We start from the raw sequence: 13,031 nt of genomic DNA, 5'->3' as shown, positions 1-13,031 counted from the left end.
TTCGTTTATTAAGTCTAAGCTTTAGTAGTCACGGAGAAGGGGAAATTAAGTGAGAGCAAAGTTCCTTCCTTCCTTTCCATACGAAACACAATCATTAGTCCAAAGTTCACTGCAAGCCTTCCTGGGCTAGGAAGGTTTTAATCTTGTCCAGTTCACTTAAGTCCACACACATTGAATGAAATTATCAGAATATCTACTGCTGAAATCTCTCAGAAGAATACTACATTTTAAAACTCATTTTGCATTAGACAATAGGAATGTGTTGAAGCAGTTAACTGCATCGAAATGCCCATTTCTGACCTTGTCTCCTGATTCTCTTCACCTTGGTGTAAGCTTCAGGGAGATGGAACCAAATCTATATATAGTTCAGAGTGTTCCCATTTCTCTGTCAAGGGCACATGCAAGTCTAACTCCAGACTGCCCCTTATTTTTTGTTGGAAATGTACCACCCTTCCCCTTCCCCCATACCAAGTATTCTTCTCTTCTGGGTTTTTTCAGAGTCTGAGAATGAAGGTACCCCAGTGTATCTGTCCTCATCTCCTGGATTCATCTCTGGTCAATGATCCACAGCACCCTTTTCTACAGCCACCTGAAATTTATCTGAAAGATTCTCAAGAGTCTTGAGTCTAATAATTTCTAGATCCCCAATGTCTAATATGATGGTATCTTGTTCTGGAAAGAGTTCTGAATCACTCTGTTCACCTGAAAACTTCCAGTCATTTTCACAGCTGCCATTTTGTGTAGATGGAAGGTTTCTCTGGTTCTTCCCTGGCCCCTCAGTCCCAGCCTCTTATGAAATAATCATCCAGAGGCTTTTATTAATAACCAATTGTATGACCTATGACAGGCTTCTTGCTAGCTAGCTATTATAACTTCACTCATTTCTATTAATCTATAAGTTGCCACATGGCTGTAGATTACCGGTCTGCTGGCATCTTGCTTCTCCTTGGGTGGCAGCTGGCAATCTCTGTGAGTTCAAGGCCACACTGGGCTACTTGAGAAAAATGGAGTCAGGCAGTGGTGACACACGCCTTTAATCCCAGGAAGTAATATGGCTGGACACAGAAAGGTGTATAAGGCATGAGGAAACAGGAACTCACTCTCTTTAGGCTGAGGATTTCGTAGAGGTAAGAACTAGTAGCTGGTTGTTCTGCTTCTCTGATCTTTCAGCTTTCACCCTGATATCTGGCTCTGGGTTTTTAATTAAAAGACCATCTAAGATCTAAACAATTTTGTGTGGAGTTAGGAGACTGATTGACAGAGTGGAAGCGGGTACCTCCATAGCTGTTCTGAGTGACAAAACTGGGAAGAATGAGTCTATGTCTTCAAAACTGAATTTAAAATCATTTCGGGTATTCTACTTTAAGAGGACTTAACTGAAACACTAAAACTTCCATTTTGGTTTGAACAATTTTTGATGTAATCAAATAAGCGCATATCTTTTAATATGTATACTTTACCTATGCCATAAAATGGTTTCATGAAGCCCAAAACATAAGAAGGAGAGAAAGGGGGAAAGAGAGAAAGGAAGGGAGACACTTTGCAATCTCTCTCAACAGTCTGCAATCCCAGTATTCGGATAGCAGAGGCAGGATCACGGCTGTGCAGTTGAAGCCAGGCTGCTCTGCATGATGATATACCATTTTAAGAGGAAAAAAAAAAAGGCTTCAAGTGAACAGAGATCAAGCAGGGTATATGTTCTTACTCTGTCTTATTTCTCCTAGCACAATGCCCTTAATGTTCTCTACATTATCCCACGTGACAGATATCAAGATTTAATTAAATTAATCCATAAATAAATAAATTTATGGAGCTGAGGATCAAACTCCAGGCCTTGCTCTTGCTAGGCAAGCGCTCTACCACTGAGCTAAATCCTCAACCCCTGATTCTATTTATAAAAGGTGAATTTTACTCTTTATGAGTATTTGTGTCTACTTTGTATGTGTGTGTGTGTGTGTGTGTGTGTATGTGTGTGGTATGTGAACGTGAGCATGTCTGTGTGTGTGTGTGTGAGAGAGAGAGACAGAGAAAGACAGAGAGACAGAGAGACAGAGAGAGACAGAGAGACAGAGAGAATATCTAGAGGCCAGAGGTCAATGCTGGGTGTCTTCTTCAATTACTCTCCTCTTTGCTGCAAATTAGCAAGCTCCTTTTGCTTCCTTTTTGCTTCAGTTTGCATGAACTTTTTTTTTTCCTGTCATTTCCTTTTAAGACTTTCTATGTCTTTAAAGTTGAAGAGAGGAGATGTTTGCTTTAAAAAAAGTCTACTTAGCTACTTTGTGTTTTGATTAGAGAATTTAATCCATTTATATTTAAAGCAATTATTGGTATGTAAACACTAGCTTGACATTTGTTAGTTATTTTTTGTTTTTTCATAGTTATCGTTTTATGTCTCAGTGAAGTCCTTTTTGAGCTGAACCTAACCTAAGGACTTTTGAGCTTTGTGTACCCAGATATCCATATCTGTAGTTGGAGAGCTTCTCTCCAGGTGTCACCAAGCCCTGTTAGTCCAACAACCCACTTGTAAAATAAACACACAGACATTTATATTATTTAAACTGCTTGGCCATTAGCTCAGGCCTACCATTGTCTAGCTCTTACTCTTATATTTATCATATAAGTTACACTTTCTTTACTTATTTATCCATGGATAGGCATCTAAGCCAATTCCACAGCCTGGCTGTTGTGACCAGTATAATAAAAATGCTGTGCAGGGATCTTGATTGTAAGCTTGCTTCCATTCCTTTGGGATTAAACCCAGGCATGCTGTGTAACATCTTACGTAGTTCCCTTTTCAGTATTTTGAGGGAACTTCATACTGATTTACATGGTGGCTAGATTAATTTACTAACAATATTAAGTGTTCCCTTTCTCTCCTAGCACTTGGGAGGGTTATTTTCTTTATGTTAGCCATTCTAACCAAGTGAAATGATGAAAAAAAATGTTTTTTTTTTTTTTTTCTTTTCCCTTCAAATCCCGGGAAGCATACCATTGGAATCTTAATAGGGATTGCACTGAATCATTAGAGCTCTGTTGGTAATTTAGTGATTTCACAAAGCTAACTCTGCCAATCCACAAACACGGGAGGCCTTCCTATTTTCTAGTGTCTTTTCAACCACTTTCTTTGTTGATTTAAAGTTTCCACTGTACAGTGCTTGCATCTCCTTGGTTAGGTGTATTCATAGATGTCTTTTTGAAGCAGTTGTGAATTGGTGTGTTTCCCCACTTTCTTTCTCAGTGTGTGGGCCATTAATGTAAAACTGTTGCTTTTATATGTTGATTTTTTTTCTTTCCATTTTGCTGTAAGAGTCTAGAATAATCTTAGGCCCAGTGCTCTATCATCTACAAATAGGAATAGTTTGTTTTTTTTCTTTTTCTTTTTTCCATTTTGTGGATTTTTCTTTTTTCTTTTTCTTTTTCTTTTTGGTTTGTTTCTCTGGGTAACAGTTCAAATGACATTTTGAATGAGAAAATAAAAAGTGAACACTTTTTCTCTCTCTTGATTTTAGATCAAAATGCTTTTAGCTATTGGCATGTTACATGTAGATTTTATTTTATCTTTTTAAAAATTTTATAAATAATTAATTCTACATATCAGCCACAGATTCCCCTGTCCTCCCTCCTCCCGCTCCCTCCCCCCCTATCCACCCCCCATTCCTTCAGGGCAAGGACTCCCCTAGGGATTCAGCTCAACCTGGTAGATTCAGTAGTGGCAGGTCCAGTCCCCTCCTCCTTTCACCCAGGCTGAGCAAAGTGTCCCAGCATAGGCCCTAGACTCCAAAAACCTAGCTCATGCATTAAGGACAGGTCCTGGTCCCACTGCCTGGGGGCTCCCAAACAGTTCAACCTAATCAATTGTCTCACTTATCCAGAGGGGCTGATCCAGTTCCATGGGGGCTCCTCCGCTATTGGTTCACAGATCATGTGTTTCCATTAGTTTGGCTATTTGTCCCTGTGCTTTTTCCAATCATGGTCTTAACATTTCTTGCTCATACAATCACTCTTCTCTCTCAATGATTGGACTCCTGGAGCTCTATCTGGGGCCTGGCCGTGGATCTCTACAATCCACTTCCATCAGTCATTGGATGAGAGTTCTATCACAACAGTTAGGATGTTTGGCCATCTGATCACCAGAGTAGGTCAGTTTGTGCTTTCTCTCAACCGTTGCCAGTAGTCTACAGTGGAGGTATCTTTGTGGATTTCTGGGGACCTCTCTAGCACTTTGCTTCTTCCTATTCCCATGGGGTCTTCATTTATTATGGTCTCTCTTTCCTTGTTCTCACTCTTTGTTTTTAATCCAGCTTGGATCTCTTGCTCCCCTAAGCTCTCTTTCCCTCAATTCTTGCCCTTCATTACCCCCCTCACATACATGTAGGTTTTAATACGTTACTTCATTTGGCAAAACACTCTGGAGAAAAACCGCTGTTTTTCAGAAGAAAATAGGAGGTTATTTTTCTTCTTAATGAAAGGTATTACATTTGGAGTATGATACTTCGACCCACCTTATGTTAGTGAGTTAAACTGGTACCAACAAATAGACACATGCTGGTTCCATGTCCCTGAAAGGACAAACGCCATCGGAAAGTTCTACAAAGAGTCCTTTGTGGGCGTGGCGACAGTACGGGGTCCTCCTTTACCAACAGGCTTAGCAGCATTTGCAACCTTACATACAAATACTTTATTCTGGGTCTGGGTCTTAATAGAAGAACCAGCAACGAAGGGATACATTTATCATGAAAACAACAGTGAGGCAAGACCAGTGCAGGGCCAGTCACTGCTGAATCGCTTCAGATGACGCGGTGGGAATGGCTGGCGATTTTGGCTACTCCGCTTTAGGCACTAGACAATTAAAAGCGTAAACCCGGGTTGAGACAGTTCGGTTTCTAAAATGCTTGCTCCGCAAGAAAGGATGGAGCTCTGGGGCTTGCCGGCCATCTAAATGCTCTATCCACAGAACCATCTTTTCCCGGACCTCCCTTGTTTTTTTGAGTCAGGGTCTCTTGCCGGGACCTGGGGCTCCTAGGTTAGGCTAGGCTATGCTGGCTGGTCAGCAAGCTCCCAGGACCTGGAGGGATTTGTCCTGCTCTCCAGAGCGGAGATTACAAGTCTGTGCCACCATGCTTAGCTTTTGACGTGGGTGCTGGGGACTGAGCTCATGCCCTCATGCTTGCAAGTACTCTACTAAGGAAGCTATTTTTTTCCCCAGCTCCTTGTCAAAGTTTTTTGTTTACTTTAAAAATTTATTTAAAAGTTGTTTTCATACAATATGTGTCAATCGTGTTTTTTTTCCTCCCTCAACTCCTTCTAGAACCTCCTTACCTCCCTAGCAACCTAACTCAATGTCCTCTAATTCTCAAAGAAAAAACAAACAAACAAACAAACAAGCAAAACCCCACCAAAAATGTTAATTCTGTGGGCTATCTTTCTGTATATTGTGATTATGTGTTGCTTTGATTGATTGATAAATAAAGCTGCCTTGGCCTATGGCAAGGCATCTTAGAGGCAGGTAGAAATCCAAGCAGATAGACAGGAAGAGAAAGGAGAGGCAGAGAAGCACCATCCCGCCATCCAGGGAGCAGCATGCAATGGCACACAAGTAAAGCCAGGGAACACATGGCGACATATAGATTAATAGAAATAGTTATAAGAGCTAGCTAGCAAGAAAATTGAGCCATAGGCCATGGCCATGCAATTCATAATTGATATAAGCCTCTGTGTGTTTACTTGGGTCTGAGTGACTGCAGGATTGGGCCAGACGCAGAAAAACCTCCAGCTACAAATGTTGCCCAAATGTGGTGGCAAGAGTTTCCACCTAAAACCTGAGAAAACTTAATAAAAAGTGCTAAAACGAAGCTAAAAACAGCTTCCTAGTTGTGTCTCAGGCAAGCAATGAGCTACAGTATGGTGGGCTTGCAGCATGTGGGTTTGAGCTACAGCATGGTGGATTCCCATCAAGTTACACAGAGGTTTGTTCAAGCCATGCAGTATGCTGCATGGTAGATTTGACTTTTGCTAAAAAAAAAAAACAAAAAAAAAAACACCCCACAAAAACAAACAAAACACCAACCAACGAAACAAAAACCAACCAAACAAACAAAAAACAACAAACAAACAAAGCAAAACAACCCCCCCCCCCCACACACACACAAAAGAAAAGTTTCTGGGCTATATGCTGCTGGAGGGAGGCATAGATCCACTGCCTCCCAGAGTCGGTGGAGAGCATGGTTCCCCCAGAACTGGTGATGAATTATCTCCACCATGTTAAAGAGCTAAGATGGGCGGAGTCAGCAGCCAAGGCTAACTTCAGTATTAGTCACTGCAGTTTAAAGCAATAGATTCACAATAAGGCAGATTCAGATGGAATACGACCTTAAATGGTTTACAATGTGTGTAAAAATGTATGTAGGATTGAAAGAGAGAGAAAATGAATATAGACAGTTATATAAAGAATTAGTTTCAAAAAATAAAGTCTTTAAAGAGACAGTAAAAGTAATATAAAAATAAGCCATGTAGAGATGGAAACAAATAGATTTCTAAAAGAAATTATTTCGATGTCTGTTATTCATTAAGATTTGTTGTATGGCCTAAAATGTGACCTGTTTTGGAGAGGATTCCATGGCCTTTTCTTAAAAATGTTGGTTAAGTCTGTTTGCTCTATGAAGCAGATTAATTTTGAGGTTTCTTTGCTGTTTCTTTTTGTCTGGACGATCTCTCTTTTGATAAGAGTCGGGTATTAAAGTCACCCACTGTGATTGTATACAGACTCACCTTTCCCTGTGTATCCAAGTGTGCTGTTGGCTATTGCGTGCCCTAAAGTTCACATCACCGTCTCTTTCTCATAAATTGTCCTCTGACTCTTCCTGCTAGTTTTTGTCTTGAGAACTGCTTTGTCAGATCTGAGTGTTGCTGTTCCTCTTCTTAGGCTTGCTATGGCATTTTCAGCCTTCGCTTTCAGTCAGTGTGTGCCTTTGTCAGTGAGATTCATTCTTGCAGATGTGAACCGCTGGCTTGTGTCTTAATTTGATGAGCCATTGCATCTTTTCATAGGAGAGCGAAGGCCATTTACATTTAGTTATTTTTTGAAAGACGCTTCTTGCTTTTTATTCTTCTGATTGTTTCAAATACTCTGCGCTCTCCCTTTCTTTTATTTATTGTAAGAGTTTGCTGCAATTCTGAATTAATAACGTTTGATTAATTCCCAATTCTTATTTGTTTTTCCACTAATTTTTTTTTTTTTCTGAGCTTTTGGTGTATATCCCTTCCTTCCTTTTCTGTGTGTGGTATTTCTTAAAGTATCTTTTGCTGTTGGCTGGTAGCCACAAATTATATTTGTGTTTATTTTGGAAGGTCTTCATTTCTTCTTTGATTACAATGGATAACTTTGCTGGGTATAAAAATCTTGCTGTTTTATTTCAGGACTTGAACTGTATCACTCCACAATCATCAGGGCTTTCAGGTTGCTGCTGAGAAATCTTCTTTGATATTCTTTCCTTTGCAAATAACTTCCTGCTTTCCTCTTACAGCTTTCTAAATCTTTGCTCTGCCCTCTTCACACTTTGTAATGTCCCACAGCAATTTATTTTTCTGGTCATGTCACCTTGGAGTTCCATATGACTCCTGACTTTGGATCCACATGTGTTTCCCTAGACTTGGAGGTTCATGCCACTATTTCATTAAATAGGTTTTCTATACCCTTAATCTGCATCATTACTTTCTTCTATATAAACAACTCCCAAGTGTGGTGTCTTTATCATGTTCCAGCTTTTTTTTTTTTTTTTTTTGAGACAGGGTTTCTCTGGGTAGCTTCTATCTTTCCTGGAACTCACTCTGTAGCCCAGGCTGGCCTCGAACTCACAGAGATCCGCCTGGCTCTGCCTCCCGAGTGCTGGGATTAAAGGAGTGCACCACCACTGCCCAGCCCAGCCTTTCTTTATTAATATTTCAATACAATAATTTGCTGTGCTGATATTTTATCCACTTGGATTATTCTATTCAATGATGTTTTCCATTGAATTTTTAGTTATTCATTGAGCTTCACATTTCTAAGAAATGAAAATTTCCAGAAGTTTTCAGAATTGCTCGTTGCTGAATTTTTCTGTCATGTCTTATATTGTCTTCTTTGCTTCACTCACGTATTTATTTGTATCCTGTTTGAAGCTATTGATCATCTTTCAAATAATCTTAAACTATACCTTATATCTCTGGCATTTCACCTATTTTGATATCTTTGGAATTTTGTTAAGGAGTTACAACATTTTGAGGACTCTTATTGTCCTTATTTTTCATATTCCTTTGTGATGATATATGTATTTGGAATTGATGTCCTTTCCAGACGTCAATGAATAAGCAATCTTCTTCTCAGGGCTCAGCCCTTAGCTCCACTCAGGATAGAGCACAGACTGCTGTATCAGCCATAGGGTTAGAACACACAGATACAGGGCACAATAGAGATGAAGATTAGATGCCTCTAGCCTGTAATCTAGCACCCGGGAAGCGGAGGCAGGAGGGTCAGAAGTCCAAGGCCAGTCTCAGCTATGGAAGACAACCATCACATCACCAACAACCAAAGAAAAGAAGGACAAAAGTAATATAGACTGAACTCTGACTAGTAATGAGGATAATAACATCAATAAAATAATGAAGATTTTTAAGAAGGAAGGAGAAAGGGCAAGCGGCAGCAAGGTTGAGGAAAAGAGGAGGACAAGGAAAATATTATGAAGAAGTGGAAGAAAAAGAGATAAAAAAATTCAGTTTAGGTTAGCAATTACATACATAAGGTTAGGAATAAAAGCCAAAAATTAAAAATAGCAATAAAAATTTATCCCCAAAATCTAAAATCGCAGGACTTAAAGAAGAAAAGTAAAAACAGAAGGAAAATGAACTAAAGATTATCCTTGTTCTTTTCTCTTCCTTATATCCAGGCTGGTGCTGCTGTGGGCTGCAGGGCTCAGTTCACCCCAGTGAACCCTTTGCATACCTGGAGCCATGCTGACTCCAAGAAGGTTTGCTTCCCAAGTTCCCACTTGCTCCAGAGGCACCCTGTCTGTGTATCTAGGCACCTGAACAATGTCCCAACCTTGGATTGTAGCCAGAAACTTCTCCGGTCCTGCCTTGCCCAGCAGTGGGGATGAATCTCTCTAACTGCGGTCCTGTGGTCACTTATAAAATAATTACACAGAAGCTTATATTAATTACAAATGGTATGGCCTATGGCTTCAGCGTTTTGCTAGGTAGCTCTTCCATCCTAACCCATTTCTATAAACCTATATGTTGCCATATGGCGGTGGCGTTACTAGTCTGCTGACATCTTGTTACTCTTTGGGGGGCAGGCTGGTGTCTCCCACTCTGCTCTCTTCTTTTCTTTGTATCTCTGCTTGGATTTCCTGCCTGGCTGTAAGCTTTCTTGCCATAGGCCAAAATAGCTTTATTTATTATCCTATGGGAGCCACACATATTCACAGCATACAGAAGGACATCCCACAGTGTTGGATATGCTCAAGAGCATGGAGGAAAGAGGACGCCAAGCAAAGCAATGAGTCTGCCCTGGAGAAGAAGAGTCTCGACCATGCAGCACTATGCTTGCCTTGGGTTTCAGTGTTTTCAAATTGTGCCTGCTGCAGGGAGAAAGCCAAGGAAATCCAGTGAGCCATTGGACTCAGACTCAAAGTTCTTAGCCCTGACTTGCTGCCACATACATCTGCCAGGGAAATAACTGTCAGAAACCGAGTGACTGGCTGAGCTCAGAGGGCATGGAGTTCTCAGTTGCTGAAGTAATTTGCAAGTGTTAGGGCTCATCTTGGAGGCAAGGGCTATCAGATATCATTTCTTTTGCAGCCCCAACAATTTGCTTCTTAGTGGGTCCATGTATGATAGTCCCTTTCTCCATTTGGGTCTTTTAACCCCACCTCAGAAGGTCATAATAGCGTGTTTATAGGCACTCTGACTTATTCTAGTTTCAGATTCTTACAATGGTAGTGTGTGTGTGAATGGTGAGTGTACGTGTGTGTGTGTGTGTGTGTGTGTGTGTGTGTGTGTGTGCTTGTGTGAATGTACCTGTATGTATGTATGTGAATGTACCTGTGTGTGTTTGTGTGAATGTACCGATATGTGTGTATGTGAATGTACCTGTGTGTGTATGTATGAGTGAGTGTGTGTGTGTGTGTGTGTGTGTGTGTGTGTGTGTGTGTGTGAATGTACCTGTATATGTGTATGTATGTGCATATGAAAGGCAGAGGGAAAACTCAGGTGTTCTCAAATGCCATGCACCTTAATTTTTGAGACCGGTTATCTCATTGGCTTGGGGCTCAATGACTAGGCTAGTGAGCCCCAGGGATCCACCTGTCTCTGCTCCCTGGGGCACTAGTATTAAAATCGCAGGCCACCACATCTGATGTTCTTCCATGGGTTCTGGAGATTGAACGCAGCTCTACACGCTTGCCCAGCCAACACTTTGCCGAATGAGCGATTGCTCCAGCCTTGGAGGAACTCTTTTCATCTGGAGTTTTGCCCAACAACTCTCTCCTCCTTCATTTTAGCTCACAGATTGCAAGGACTCAAACGAGAGATTTAGTTTCTCCGAGTCTCTGCCTACTGTATTTCAAAAGAATTGCACTGAAATGCAAAGGCTTAGGCTGGGTGAGCTGGGGGCCTGACCCCTTAGCTGTGCTTCTGTGCACCTGGGTAGTATTTTTTGTAAGTAGCTTAGACTCTGGTGTCCTATAGAAGCAAGCCTACCGCGCATCTTAAATGATGGTGAATTTATTGCAAGAGTCCGAGGCTCTGAAGGACTCGCTGTAGAAAACCGTATCTGTGCTTTATGAAAATATGAACAATTGTTTATCAGTTAATAAAAGAGATTGGTTCTCTTAAGTTCTTGGTTGGTCTTCAGTTTGCCTTTTCTAGTCACGTGGCCGTGTAGCGCTGCTAGCTCCGAAAGTCTGTTATTTCCCAAGTCTGGTTCCTTGTTATCTCTCATCGGCTCGGGTGCATCCAGCGGGCCCCAGACCCAGGCGCATCTTTTAAACTCTTGCTGACTATTGGTTCCGGGGACCGTTCAAGCTCTCTGGGGGAGAAGATGTGATGGGACCAGCACGAGGATCAGACGTTCAACTCTGAGCCAATTAGCTTCCTGCCAAGGAGGAATGATGGTGTCTCACAGAAAACCTGAGGCTTGGGAGACGCAGCTCTCAGAGAGGAGGCCAGGGGCTGCACACCCAAAAATTAGCCTATGACGAGCAACTTGATGTGTCCAGTTAAGAGTGTTCTAATTCAGAGTGTCTTTGCCGAGGAAGGGTTTAGAAAAACAGTTCACAGAGAAGGTCTCTCTCCGCCTCTCTCTCCTCTCTCTCTCCTCCCGTCTCTTTTTCCCTCTCTCCTCTGTGTCTTTCTGTCATTCTTTAATTTATTAATGTCTTCTTTTATCTTTACTTTTTATTCTCATTTGTGCTGACATAAAGGGCTGCAAAGCTCTGCAAGAAGCTCCTTCACATGAGCTAAATAAGCTCTACCAAGAAACTTTAAGAGTTCCTGTCACACACACACCTCCTCAAACCAGAGAATTTCCTTCTCAACTCTGTAGTCTTCCAGGGCCCAGTTTTCTTCGTCAGAATATTTTCTACCCTCCAGTCCCAGGACACACTCCTGTTCTTAGAGCCATTTTTGGTGTTTAGATTAGTTTCTCTCTTGTTGGGGCCTGCTTTTTATTCTCTCTCTCTCTCTGTCTCTCTCTCTCTCTTTGTGTGTGTGTGTGTGTGTGTGTGTGTGTGTGTGTGTGTGTGTGAGAGAGAGAGAGAGAGAGAGAGAGAGAGAGAGAGATCACCGTGATTCAACGGAATACATTTTCACCCCTTGAAGTAAAAGCCTCTGAAGGGAACATGCTGCCTGGTGGCCTTCTTAGAAAATGTAACACCGCGCCACTGGCTCTTGAACACAAAGATCATAGCGTAAAGGAGCTCCAGGGAAAGACTGCAGAGCTGAGGACTGGAGTTTGGGTTGGCCATGTATCCTAAAATAGCCATCTAGCCTAATGCACCGTGAAGCGTAAGTTATTGTTTGGAGAGTACATTATGTAGTTCCAGGATTCAGAAAACAAAGGAAGGGAAAAAAAATCCATTAAGTAACGGTGACTCTCCTCAAAGCTAGCCGTTCTTGGATGTTTTTATATTAATTGAGAAAAAGATGGTGCTGTTTTATTGTTATAATCACTGCACTGTTTTTTAAAAAAAATGTCCGGAAACCAAATCAGAGCCAAAGTGTTGCCTAGCAACGAAAAGAAACAAATAACTTCCTTTCTTAAGCTGACATTAAAATACTACCCAAGATTCCTAAAAATACCTGCTTTGGAGATCTGTTCTCAGCTAATCGTCCCAAATGTGTCCCCCCCCCCCACCCCACTGGAACACGTGATGTTAAAAGCCCCAAGATTAAGAAAATTATGCTTTACAACTTTTCCTTTCAAACAAACAAACAAACAAAATCTTGAAATGAATCTATTATTGAAGTTATCTCCAGCGTTGGCATTCTATACTCACAAACCAAATGCCCATACGCAGAGAGCTTTGCAGATCTGGGGGTCTGGAATCTAACTGTAAAGGAGGAGGCACCCGGGGCCAGAGGCCCTGGTGCCCATGCGAGTTCCAAGGCATTTACAAGTGAGTTCCCACCGACTGGGCTCTTGTCCTGAGAAACAAGTTCCTGTGGCACAGAGCCAGTCTCTTTATAGCTGCATCCCGGAGCTGTGTCCTCAGAGCAGGATTATAAAAAATTATGTCTTCTACATCGGGCCCTTGCCTAAATAGGAAGTCTCAAAAACACCTGAACCAAGACTTGACTCTGTGGCTCCTGGGGGCAGATAGTTTATATCCTGGCTAGTGATGATATCCTAAGTCACTATTATTTTTTTTTAATACATACATTTTAGAAAACACTATTCCAGCAAAGACAAATTACAGAATGTGGATATATCAGGAGAAGAAGCTATGACATGGTTAGAAAAAAACAGTCTTTATTTAAATCCAGAGAAATAGGAAGGA

This window comes from Onychomys torridus, chromosome 20, assembly GCF_903995425.1.
Source record: "Onychomys torridus chromosome 20, mOncTor1.1, whole genome shotgun sequence".
NCBI lineage: Eukaryota > Metazoa > Chordata > Mammalia > Rodentia > Cricetidae > Onychomys > Onychomys torridus.
Note: the sequence above shows the minus strand (reverse complement) of the source record.